The sequence below is a fragment of the Tamandua tetradactyla genome, chromosome 8, assembly GCF_023851605.1.
Source record: "Tamandua tetradactyla isolate mTamTet1 chromosome 8, mTamTet1.pri, whole genome shotgun sequence".
NCBI classification, from domain to species: domain Eukaryota; kingdom Metazoa; phylum Chordata; class Mammalia; order Pilosa; family Myrmecophagidae; genus Tamandua; species Tamandua tetradactyla.
Genome location: NC_135334.1, coordinates 92,821,613 through 92,834,516, shown reverse-complemented (window position 1 = coordinate 92,834,516; position 12,904 = coordinate 92,821,613). Strand labels below are relative to the sequence as shown.

Genomic DNA, 12,904 nt, shown 5'->3' with positions numbered 1-12,904 from the left:
AGAAAAATTCATGTACCTGCACATCACAAACAATGAACCTTAAGTTAAACCATGGACTATAGCTAATAGTATAATTATGAAAATACGCTTTAATGAATTTTAACAAATGCACCACACCAATGCAAGGGGTTAATAATAGGGTGGTATATAGCAATCCTGTATTTAATGCATGGTTTTTCTGTTTTCAGTGTATCCACAACTTCTTTAACAAAAAAATAATTAGACCTTGCTACAGAAGACGTGGAAACAAAGCTCTTCCTTGATTTTAGATTTAGAGACTATCAAACTCACATTTCTTTCATTCTAGATTTTTAATCCTTGCAGGAAAGAGAGCATGAATTGTGACTGACATTTCAAAAACCAAAAGCTGTTTACTTTTTGACAATTCTAGAGGACAAAGACAGATTTTTCATGAGACACAGGGTGGGCCACGGTGGCTCAGCAGGCACGGTTCTCACCTGCCATGCCAGAGACATGGGTTTGATTCCTGGTGCCTGACCATGTGAAGGAAAAAAAAAGTCAAATACAGCGTGGCATGCGAGGACTGGAACAATTGCAGCCACGATTACCCAGCCAGAACCCAAGCCAAAGAGTCATCATTAGAATGTCGGGCAAAGACTGAACTGAGATCTTTCTCTCATGAAAGGCACAGACCATCATGAAGCCTCGATCAGAAGAAGTATAGAAGGTCAGAACCTTCTTAAGAAAAAATCTGGTGCCTTGACTCTTTGATTCAACAGATCCTAAAGAAGATAATAGAGACTAAAATATTGATGGGCCAAGTGATGAGAGAAGCTGCCTTTTCACTTGCTGAGGCCAAGTTCACAGCTGGGGACGTCAGTGCCACAGTTATCTAAAATGTGAATGAAGCCCAAGTGAAGCTTCGTGCAAAAAAAGATAATGTAGCAGAAGTTACCTTGCTAGTGTTCAAACATTACCATGAAGGAACTGACAGTTAGTAAACTGACTGGTTTAGTCAGAGCTGGGAAGCAGCTAGCTAAGGTAAAGAGAAATTACGCCAAAGCAGTGGAACTACTGGTGGAACAGCTTCACCACAGACTTCCTTTGTTATTCTGGATGAAGTTATTAAGATAAACAACAGGTGTGTAAATGCCACTGAACATGTCATCATTCCTTGGATTGAACATACCTTTGCTTATATCATCACTGAGCTGGATGAGAGAGAGTGAGAAGAGTTCTCTAGGTTAAAGAAAATAAAGGAGAAGAAAAAAATTCTCAAGGAAAAATCTGAGGCAGACTGGAGCAGTGGAAAGCAGCTGGGGAGGTGATGGAGCCTGCTAATCTCCTGGCTGAAGAGAAGGATGAGGATCTTCTGTTTGAATAATCTTTCCTGCTCTGGTCCTTTCAGAAGCCCAAATATTGGCTCCATTTTAATCCACAGTATATAAGTGTGGTATGTGTAGCTACTTATTTTTTGGCCTAAGAGTTTCACTGGTGGCAAAGTTTCCCTGACCATCAGTTTGTCGGATTACTTTTGTGGCATCACATTTCAGCAAACATTATCACAGATAAGAGAAATTTGTAGAACCTACCCAATAACTTGTAGAATTTACTAAGCAGAAGTGTCGCCCTACTCCATTTACATCTGTGTTACATGTGTTCTGCTTAACAAGCAAATTAATAAATAAGCCTTAGGAAACATCAAAAAAATCAAATACAATGAATATGATTAATAATAACAAATATATATATAACCAAACGTTACATATTATATAATTCCATTTATATGAAATGTCCAGAAAATAGATTAGTGGTTGATTTCATGGCTAGGGATGAGGGGTACGGAATGACTGAAGCATACAGGGTAGCTTTTTTGGGGGGCGCTGAGAAAACATTCTAAAATTAGAAAGGCGATGATTGCACAACCTTATGAGTGTAGTAAAAACCAGTAAATTGTATATTTGAAAAGGGCGAATTTTTATGACGTGAATTATATGTCAATTTTTTTAAGAAATGAAAAATAGAGCAAAAAAAGAAGAGCTTATAAAATAAACTGTGAATTCAAAACATAACATAACCATCATTAACCTTCTAACCTAGCCATGCTTTGTAATTTTTCATGATTTTCCAATTTTGTATATTCTTTATGATTTTGTCTGCTTGTTCTAACATTACTAAAAAGGTATGGGAATAATCTCACACTATGATTTTGGATTTATCCCTTTTTCTTTATAAGTTTATTTTTATTTAAATATTTATTAACTATATTATTAGGTACGTACAAATTTAAAATTTTCTACTTTTGTGTAGATTTAATCTTTTATCATATCTAAGCGACCTTGTTCATCCCTAATTATACTCTTTGCCTTAAGTCTATTTTGATGATAATCTTTTTCTATCCTTTAATTTTCTATCTCTCTACCCTCTCATTTTTATCTTTCCCATCCTTATGTTTTAGATAGATCTCTCATAAACAGTTTATTTTTTTATATATAGTAGAATAATTCTCCTCAAGCATATTTAATTCAGGACATTTTAAAGACAGATGTATTTAAGAATAAATGACAAATGGGAGAAAGGCTCCTTTCTTTCTGTCTGGTAGCAGCCATCAGATAAGCCAAGATGGGTGCTTATAAGGACATCCAGGAGCTAAGAAGGAAGGGACAGTGGATGTGATATGCTTTTTTCTGAGGATCCGTTACTGGCAATACTGCCAGCTCTCTGTGCTCCACAAGGCCCCGGGTCCCACCTTGCCCACTAAAGCACACAGAATGGGATACAAGGCCAAGCAAGGCTACGTCATCTATGGGATTCGACTGTACCATGGTGGCCACCAGCACCTGATTCTAAGGGTGCAACCTATGGCAAGTTTGTCCATCATGGTGTCAACGAGCTGAAGCCTGTTCTAAGCCTTTAGTCTGTTGCTGAGGAACGAGCTGGATGCCACTGTGGGGTGCTGAGCGTCCTCAATTTTTATTGGGTTGGTGAAGATTCCACATACAAATTCTTTGAGGTTATCCTCATTGATCCATTCCATAAAGCTATCAGAAAAAAATTCCTGACACCCAGTATATCACCAAGCTGTCCGCAAGCACAGGGAGATGCGTGGGCTGACGTCTGAAGGCTGCAAGAGCCGTGGCCTTGGAAAGGACTACAAGTTCCACCACACTATTGGTGGTTCTCACCGTGCAGCTTGGAGAAGGTGCAATGCTATCCAGCGCCACCGTAAGTACTAATCCAAGTAATGTCTGTATAATTCATACCTAATAAACAATTTAGAATAGTCATGAATGCTTAAAAGTGTTCTTTGTTAAACAGTAGTTGTCTGCAGGTTGTTTCATGAATACATATATAGTCAAATATTGAAAAGGAAAGTGCAAAATGTTTGAAGACTATAAAGTGATGGTGTATCTTGTTTCTAGTAAGATAAACAATTTTGTCTTTGCTTTATCTTGTTAGGGAGTTATATATCAGTGTTTTAAAATGTCTTGCTGTGTGAAAATAAATTCTTTAAAAGAGGAGCACTGAAAAAAAAAAGAATGACTGGCAAACAATAAACTGCACCTATTTAAAGTACACGCAACTTGTTGTTTTGTCTTATACAGCCTGACAATTCTTGTCCTTTAACTGGAGTTATTTTCTCTGTTCACATTTAATCAAATTACTGTATGCAAATTCTAAAATATAAGTTCAACATCTCAGAAATCAGAGCATGTCTTTCAATTAATGAAGTATTAAAATTATGGTTGGCCAGTGACAATAACAACATAGTTCTTTACTGCCTGACTGAGAAGTATGGACATTATTCTTTCGGTCACCACTTTATATATATTTTTTTGCATTGCTGATACTCCACACGTTGTGTTAGTTGTCACTGAAAATATCTTCAACAAGATTAAACAATAATTTGGCACTGAAATGAGAAACTATTCAGTAAGCATGGTAAAGAAGTTGATATTAATGAACAAATAGTGAATGTTAGTGGATTCGCAACAACTTTACATTTTATTCTAACGAGTTTATGAAGAGATTCATAAACAAATAATGTTGATACATGTTGCTACTAAGATACATGCAAAAAGATTACTTATCAGGAGACAAAATGCAAATGAAGGCACAAGAAACTGACAATGCCTCCAATAAATAAAAAACACATCAAGAAACATGAGGTTGATGTGATGGTTCACATATCATTAAGAGAAACATCAAGTTGTCAGAAATTTTCCACTACACTGCACAGAAGTTGTCAACTTTCAACACGTAATTTGAGGAAAAAAACAAAACCAAGTTTAGTCAAATAGAAAATGCTGGCAAATTTCACATGACTTGAAATGATACACTAATGTTAAAGATGCTAAAGAGATCAATACCATGAGAACAGGTTAGATAATTGCATATCACTGCAACACTCTGAATAAATGACTATGGCCAAAAGTTGCTGTCATATGCATTTTTTTTTTCTTTTGTATGCTGTAGGGCAGGGGTCACATTTCTTTTTTTTTTCATGTGAGTATCTCCTTACTGCAGCTCCATTTGCTGAATTTTTGTTTGGTTGGTTTTTCATTTGTTTGTTTAGGAAGCACATGGCCTGGGAATCAAACCCAGGTCTTCCGCATGGCAGGCAAGAATTCCACCACTTAACTATCCTTGCATCCCTCTGAACTCCCCTTGCACCCGGCCCCCCATGTTGAACGTTAAACTACAAAATAATTTACCAAAGACTTTATTGTATGCTTAAGAAAAAAAGGATGGATGATGACTGAAGTAAAGGAAGGTTGGCTAAATCTGGTGTGAGTGCCCAAGAGCCCTACATAATCTCCAAATGTATTAGTTAGTTCTCGATGCCTTCTGGGGATTATACTTGAATAGCTAAAGAATAGATTGGCTGAAAAATAACACAATGTGGTGTTATTCCCGATGCCATATCTAGACAACTGCAACCCCTAAGCATTTCAAGTCAACAATCCATTTAAGGACAGTCTGAAGAAACAATATGATTCTGAAAATTTTCAGTTGTCATCTTCTGCAAAGATTAAGAAAACACCGACATCAAGACTTGCAAAAACAGCAGTCACTGGGTAAGAAGAAAATCACCCTCACTGTCTATAGCAGAACAACACTATGTGGAAAAGCATAGACATTGACAATTCTAATATTTTAAAAGGCATTGCAAAAGAATGAGACTGTGAATGTAAAGAAGTCTTAGGAATATCTTAACCAATTTATTTCATTAAAAATTTTTATATGTATGCACACAAATGGTGTGAGAGAAATTTTTGATACGTCTAATAAATGTAAAAGGCTCCTTCAATAAGCATAAAATAGAATTACAAGTGATAAAGTATAGCGTCATAGTTTAATTGGCAACATTTTTTCTATATTGTATATAATGGTATGTCATAATATCACCAGAGTCTTAGAGTAGATGAAATACCATATCTTGAATTTTAAATATACCACCTTCTATTGGACTTTCTATTTGTTCTGCCTGTTTACTGTTTCTTTTCCCTCATTTCTTGCATTTTTTTGATTGATGGACAATTTTTTAAAACGCTTTTTCTCCTCTATTAGTTTCTATTTTTTTGGTGTGTACTCTAGAAATAAAAGGACAATTAAACTCAGTGCAGTTCAAAGTTAATTAAGTTAATGTACTCTACTCCTTAATAAGGCCTCAATAAATGTTAACTATTACCATAATAGAAGAAATGGAATGTGTGCTAACACATTAGGTAGAAAGTAAAGACACACAATTTATTTGAACACCATAATTACATGGAATCTTGAATACGGTGTGAGATCTTTTTGGTTTGTACAGGTTAGTGGTATGCCCCAATATATCCCAGAGTAATCTGGGCAGAGAATAAAAAAGTATTTGCAAGGCTCCCTTGCAGAACTGGGGAGAAAGGAATAATAGTCAACTTTCCCATCTGATATTCTGACAAATAGGGGACAACAAACTGAGCCCTTGATCTTGGGGCTTACCCCATGAAGCTTATTCCCACAAAGAAGCAGCTAAGCCTACTGACAATTATGCCTAAGAGTCATCCCCAGGAAACTTCTTTTGTTGCTCAGATGTGGCCTCTCTAAGCCAACTTGGCAGGCGAAATCACTGTCCTCACCTTCCATGGGACATGACTCCCAGAGGTGTAAATCTCCCTGGCAATGTGGGAGCTGACTACTGGGGATGAGCCAAGACCTGGCATCATAGGATTGAGAAAGCCTTCTTGACTAAAAGGAGGAAGAGAGAAATGAGACAAAATAAAGTCTCAATGGCTGAGAGATTTCAAACAGAGTGGGGAGGTTATCTTGGAGGTTATTCTTATGCATTATATAGATATACCTTTTTAGTTTAAGGTGTGTTGGAGTGGCTGGAGGGAAGTACCTGAAACTGTTGAACTGTTGTTCCAGTAGCCTTGACTCTTAAAGAGGACTGTATAACCATATAGTTTTTAAAGTGTAACTGTGTGATTATGAAAACCTTGTGTCTGATGCTCCATTCAAAAGATGGAGAGATAAAGGATAAGGAGTGACAATGGGAAGAAGGGGAGGCTACCTACTTTTCTTCCATTATCAGATCGGTAAGAATGGTGTTTTTTCCTTTATCCCCCTCTTCTTTCATAACAATGATAGAAACCTAAAGAGGAGACAATAGGCTGAATTATGCTGAAACAGTAGACTGATTCAAACTTGGATAGGCAGATAATTTACTCCTCCAAAGTAGGAAAATGTGAAATCTTAAATCAGGCAGTCATCCCTAGAGAGCATGGAAAGCACTGATCCCAAATGCACGAGAGTCTCAGGCAAAAAAAAAGTAAGGTTTTCTGTTCATGGACACTGCTGAGGAGGCATCATTGAAGCCACTCCTGTGACTTCAAATCAGAGTCTCCTAAAGAGCCTGAACAGCTGCAGAACCTCTTCATCGGAAGTGTATTAGTTAGATTCTGTTGTCAACTTGGCCAGGTGAGCATACCTAGTCTTGTTGCTGCGGACATAAGCCAACGGTATGTGAACCTCATCTGTTGCTAATTACATCTGCAGTTAGCTAGGAGGCGTGTCTGCTGCAATGAGTGACGTTTGACTTAATTGGCTGGTGCTTAAATGAGAGAGCACAACGCAGCACAGCCTAAGCATCTCGGCATTCCTCATCTCAGCACTCGCAGCTCAGCCCAGACCTTTGGAGATGCAGAAAGAAGTCACCCCGGGGAAAGTTGTTGGAACGCAGGGGCCTGGAGAGAAGACTAGTAGAGACCATCCTGCACCTTCCACGTAAGAAAGAACCTCAGTGGAAAGTTAGCTGCCTTTCCTCTGAAGGACTAACAAAATAAATTCTCTTTTATTAAAAGCCAATCTATCTCTGATGTGTTGCATTCCGGCAGCTAGCAAACTAGAACAGGAAGGTTAAGCTTTGAAGCAACCGATGAGAGTCTGAGGAGCCATTCTGAGCAATGGGCGACACTCACAGACTGTGCGGTAATGAGAGATCCAAATGGCAAGCGCTCCAGAGACTCTGGGTTTGTCACCAATGCCACTGTGGAGGAGGTGGATGCAGCCAAGAATGCAAGGCCACATACAGTAAATGGAAGAGCTATGGAACCAAAGAGGTCTGTCTCAAGAGAAGACTCTCAAAGACCAGGTGCCCACTTAACTGTGAAAAAGTTCTTTGTTGGTGGCATTAAAGAAGACACTGAAGAATTAACAACTAAGAGATTATTTTGGGCAGTATGAGAAACTTGAAGTGACTGAAATCATGACTGACCAAAAAACAGCAGGAAGAGAGGCTTTGCTTTTGAAATTTTGACAACCATGACTCTGTGGATAAGCCTGTCATTCCGAAATACCATACTGTCAATGACCACAACTGTGAAGGAAGCCAAGCCCTGTCTAAGCAAAGAGATGGCCAGTGCTTCATCCAGTCAATGAGGTCGAAATGGTTCTGGAAACTTCGGTTGTAGAGGCGGTTTTGGTGGGAATGACAAATGGGTCATGGAGGAAATTTCAGTGGTCATGGTGGCTTTGGTGAAAGCCGAGGTGGGGTAATGGATATGGTGGCAGTGGGGATAGCTATAACGGATTTGGTAACAATGGAAGCAATTTTGGAGGTAGCAGAAACTACAATGATTTTGGCAATTACAACAATCAATCTTCAAATTTTGGACCCATGAAGAGAAGAAATTTTAGAGGCAGAATTTCTGGCCCTCGTGGTGGTGGAGGCCAATACTTTGCCAAACCATTCAAGGTGGCTATGGTGTTTCCAGCAGTAGCCATAGTACAGCAGTGGCAGAAGGTTTTAATTACTTCCAAGAAACAAAGGTTAGCAGGAGAGGAGAGCCAGAGAAGTGACCGGGAAGCTACAGGTTAAAACAGATTTGTGAACTTTGCCAAGCACAGTGGTGGCAGGGCCTCGCTGCTCCAAAGAAGACATGTTTTAGACAATACTCATGTGGGGGGGGGGGGGTGAACATGAGGACTGTATTTGTGACTAATTGTGTAACAGGTTAGTTTAGTTTCTGTCCTGTGGAAAGTATAAAGCATTCCAACAAAAGGTTTTAATGTAGCTTTTTTTTTTTTTGCACTGGAGCTGTTGATCACTAAATGTAACAGTCTGATCACGACGCTGAATAAATGTCTTTTAAAAAAAATTACAAAGTAAGCAGATATTTTTAGCTTCTCCTAGTATTCAGGAGATAAAAAATAATGTCACTAAATTTCCAAGTCTTCAAGGGAATCTTGTCTCCCTTTCCCTGTCGCTACTAAATCAAAATTCTTATTCATACACTAAGGCAGATTTCTTAGCTATTTGATGCATAACAATAATTATTCAGTTTAAGTTCACCTGCTACACAAACACGCACACACACACACACACACACACACACATCAGACAGTTTCCTATTTTGATTATGGGGAGAGATTCTAGAAGCAGTTAGAAAGAATGGTCATGGGAGAGGAAGGAATAAAAGGAATACAGCAATGTGAGACTTTGTCTCTCTCTTGCCTTGTAAGAGTATGTATTCCTCTCATATCTTTTCTCTTTCCCTCAAGCTTCTTATTTTACTTCTCTCCCTTTTAAATTTAAAGTTATTTGAATCATGTTGTCTTCAATATGTTGCCTGTATTTATTATTTCAATATTTATTAAGTACCTAGTATATACCATTTATTCTGCTAGAATACAAAGGTGATGTAGACCTCGTCCCTACCCTCATACGGTTTCAATCTAATGTGGAAGGCTGCCAATTAAATAAGCAATTGCAATGTAAAAATAATGCTTACAAAATAATGTAAAATATTTCTGGTAACTAAAAAAATACACATTAAAATGGTATTTAGCCAACAGATATTTTGTTAGGTGACATAATTTTTAATGTCCCTTAAAAACAAAGTTGTTTTTATACTTATAAGACTCCTAATTATTTGGTTTATTTTGAATCAATGGCTCTTGATTCAAAAAGGAAATTGAAGCACTAGTAGTTGAAGAGTTGTGTCTAAGCATTACAAAGAGAAATGCAAAAGCTTGCAAAATTACAAATGTACTTTGTAGAAATAAAATCTTAATTTGTATCTTATTGCCATTCTAAAATCCCTAAAAGATTGATTCAGTCTTAAATTCTTCATTCACTCAAATTTTCATCCCCTGAATTTCAGTTTCCTTTTCTCAAAACTGTTTATTTCAATTAACTTTCTCTATAGAAATAGTGGCAGCTAAACCATTTCACATGACAAATACAGGTATATTTACATAATGTTTACAAACAAAAATCTGGAAGGAAATAAAATATAGGTATGTGTAAGCAAGGGCTAACAGTAAGAGGAAATTTCAAGACATGTAACAGTTAAGTGGTTTACAAAAACAATCTTTAATTAGCAAGGAAGACAAAAAGGAGTCTCATGTAACCATACTGAATTCATATATGTTATGAGATAGATTATAGTTTTCAACATAAATTTACTAACAGATGATTATGAAGCTATGTCCTTAGAGTAACTTATCTCTGTCTTTTTAGGACCTTGCATCCAACAAGTGCTTCAATGAATGTTAGTTTTTAAAAAGCATCGATAAATTGTACAACAAACCTCTACTGAGCATTTATGGGTGATTCATAAAAATAACCAGAATAATTCAGTTAAGACAGAAAATGAACTATGCAATGAAAGTAAAAACAGGAACACAATTTATTAGATGATGGTTATTTTCTCTATAGACAATGGACAGACTTAAAGCTGTAGCCATGGCAAATCACTGAAGCTTCTACGAGTGACTACCATAATTTACAAATCTCAAGGATAAGCTAGAAAAGACCAGTACCATGGCAGACACTTCTATCTGCCTGCCAGTATCCAAATCTCCCCTTTCTCCAAAAGCCCAGTTTTATTCCGGGAAGTCATGCATCCAGCTACATTTCCCAGCTAGCCTTGTAGTGGAGGTATAGCCGTTCTACAGAGCTATGGTCCAGGAAGTCTCCTTAAAGGGAGAGGATGCATCCTTCTTTGAATTTCCTTGCTCCCTGGAACTTGGCTGTGATGGTTAGAGCTTTAGCGCTCTAAGATGGTGAGAGCTGTCTTGGTCTATGAGGATGAAAGCCACACCTTAGGGATGGCATATCAATGAAATGAAAGATGCTTAGATCCCTGATGACTTTCTAAAGCCACTATACCTACCCTTGACTGCCTATTCCCAGAGTTATTTTATAGGAAAAAATAAAACATTGCATGTTTCAGTCACTATTATTAAGTCTCTGTTTTAGTTTTTGCTTTTTTATTTCTGTTTTTGGAAACTAAATGTAATTCTTAACTGATTACTTACCTTCACACAGGCAAAGAATTTTTATCTCCTCTTTACAGATGAGGCTACTGATCCAGTGAGGTGAGATGACTGGCACAAAGTCAAATTAGTGAAGAGGTAGGTCTTGGCTCCTAGCCCAACGTCTTCTTATCAAAAACTGACTCTTACGAGGTTCTAAAAGTACAAAAATGAAATTTAAAAACACATTAAATATATATATATAGATTTAGCCTTATTGCAGTGGTAAAGGCACATGATGGTGTGTGCATTCATCAGATACTATGCAAAGAAAAGTGCCAAATGTTTATGATGTGGAAGGAGACTTAAATAATATCATATTCCAGTGGGAGGAATATATTAAGTATTAGAATATATTAAGTATATTTAGTATCAGGACTAAAGAGAGGTATTGATTTATTTTACCCAAGTTTTACCATATCTCTCCTTCTTTAAATAAACATAAAAGGGTTCAGTTTAAAAGCCTACTTTCTCAACAATGAGACCGTAAGATACAGGGTCCTGTTAAATCTTTAACTTGAATTTTCTTAAAATCCTTAACTGGAATCCTTCTTTACTCTTACTACCACTTTTTAAAATCCCTGGCCCCAGTCGCAGTCAGAGATCAATAATAAGAGAAATATCTCAAATTATTTCTTGAAATCCCACTACCTATTAATAAAATACAAGGCATTTAGCTCACATGCAAACTCACTGGTGAACATAATTATTTCTACGTAGTCTGGAAAGAAAATAAGCAATTAAATGCATTTAAATTTAAAGATACGTAGTTCCTTCTCTACATGTTCATTTGAGATAAAATCGCCTATGCAGAAGAGTGATAATATGCCTGCTGCAGGTTTGGAATGTCTGTGACAAGAACACAGCATGGTAAAGGACTGTTATTAAGAAGGCAGGGTAAAAAAACAAACAAACAGTGGATGGAATAACTGCCTCCATTTACTGGCAAGTTACTTGTCTCTCTGAGTTTTGATTTTCCTACCTATAAAATTGAGCTAATACTATTTCATGGGTTTATAGATGAGATGAAAATAAGAATGAATGCAAAGTGGCTAGCACAGTGCCTGGCAACAGTAGATGCTCAATAAATATGAATGTCCTTTCCCTTCTACTCCTGCAATGAAAATCTATTCTGCAAATACCTAAAAGCAAGAAGCAAGTTTGACAGATAACCTTTAAATATCAGTTGAATGACTGCCATTAGAACTCTCCTCTGAGTATTACCATATTCAAAGCTCTGATATGGCTGAAGTTCAAAGGAAGAAATACATCCAATAAAAGAAGAAAACAATTTTCCCTCCTAGCCATTAGCCCAAATCTGTTGCAACAGACCCCAGGTTTCTTCCTCTGAGGTACTGCCCTGAGCCAGGAGACATGGGTTAGCTGTTTCTTACTGTCAATGTCATAATCTCAACAGCAAAAAGGGACAGAGTATAGAAATAAAATGGCTTCTGGTTCTTGTATAAAGAGTGTTTAAGACCAGGGTACAGGGGGAAAACTGCTATTGCATGCTATGAGCTATGTTCAAAAGTAAACTATCAGCACTACCATAGCAACAGCAGAGGTAAATAATGGGATGAGGGACAAGAGTTAAGAGGAGGTTTAGATTTCTTATTTGGTGAGGGTGTGTTTTTTGGTTTTCTGTCTCTTGGGAACAATGAAATTATCTAAAATTGAGAATACTGATGGACTGTGGACTTTGGGCCCTCTGCATGATGCCCGATGAATGTAGGTGGCTGAAGGATGCACTGACAGTGAAGTAGATTGGCAAACAATGGTGTATACTTATGAACAAAGGTTGTGCTGCTATAAGAAGGGAACAATGTCATGAGGCATGCAACGATGTGAATGAACATGTGGGACAGTTGGTGAGACAAAATAAGCCAGAAACAAAAAAGACCAACAATGGTATGGTCACCTTTAGAAAATGCATATAAGAAAACAGGGGCCTAGATTGTAAGCTTTTAGAGCCTATTAAGTTTGGAGTGGTGATTATTATTTCAGGATTTTGCAAGGCTGTTTTATATATCTAACCTGCCGAACAGATTGAGGTTAAAGTAATTTAGAATATAGGGGTAAGGAAGACAGTGTCTATATTTTAGAATCATACATACTTTTCGAGACCTATGGAAGAAAGGTTTAT

At 37.3% G+C, this 12,904-nt stretch overlaps 1 protein-coding gene and 2 pseudogenes across 2 annotated transcripts in view; 2 read left to right on the top strand and 1 right to left on the bottom strand.

Annotated features, from left to right (window-relative positions):
* Positions 1–12,904, bottom strand: part of NUCB2 (nucleobindin 2) — a 53,361-nt gene that overhangs the window by 36,171 nt on the left and 4,286 nt on the right. For both annotated transcript variants that reach the window (XM_077114134.1, XM_077114135.1), the window contains exon 2: positions 10,765–10,917. The gene's annotated coding sequence lies outside the window, so the exon portion shown is untranslated. The remainder of the gene's footprint in view (positions 1–10,764; positions 10,918–12,904) is intronic.
* Positions 605–1,345, top strand: LOC143644737 (V-type proton ATPase subunit D pseudogene; annotated as a pseudogene).
* On the top strand, positions 2,584–3,190 carry LOC143644739 (large ribosomal subunit protein eL15 pseudogene; annotated as a pseudogene).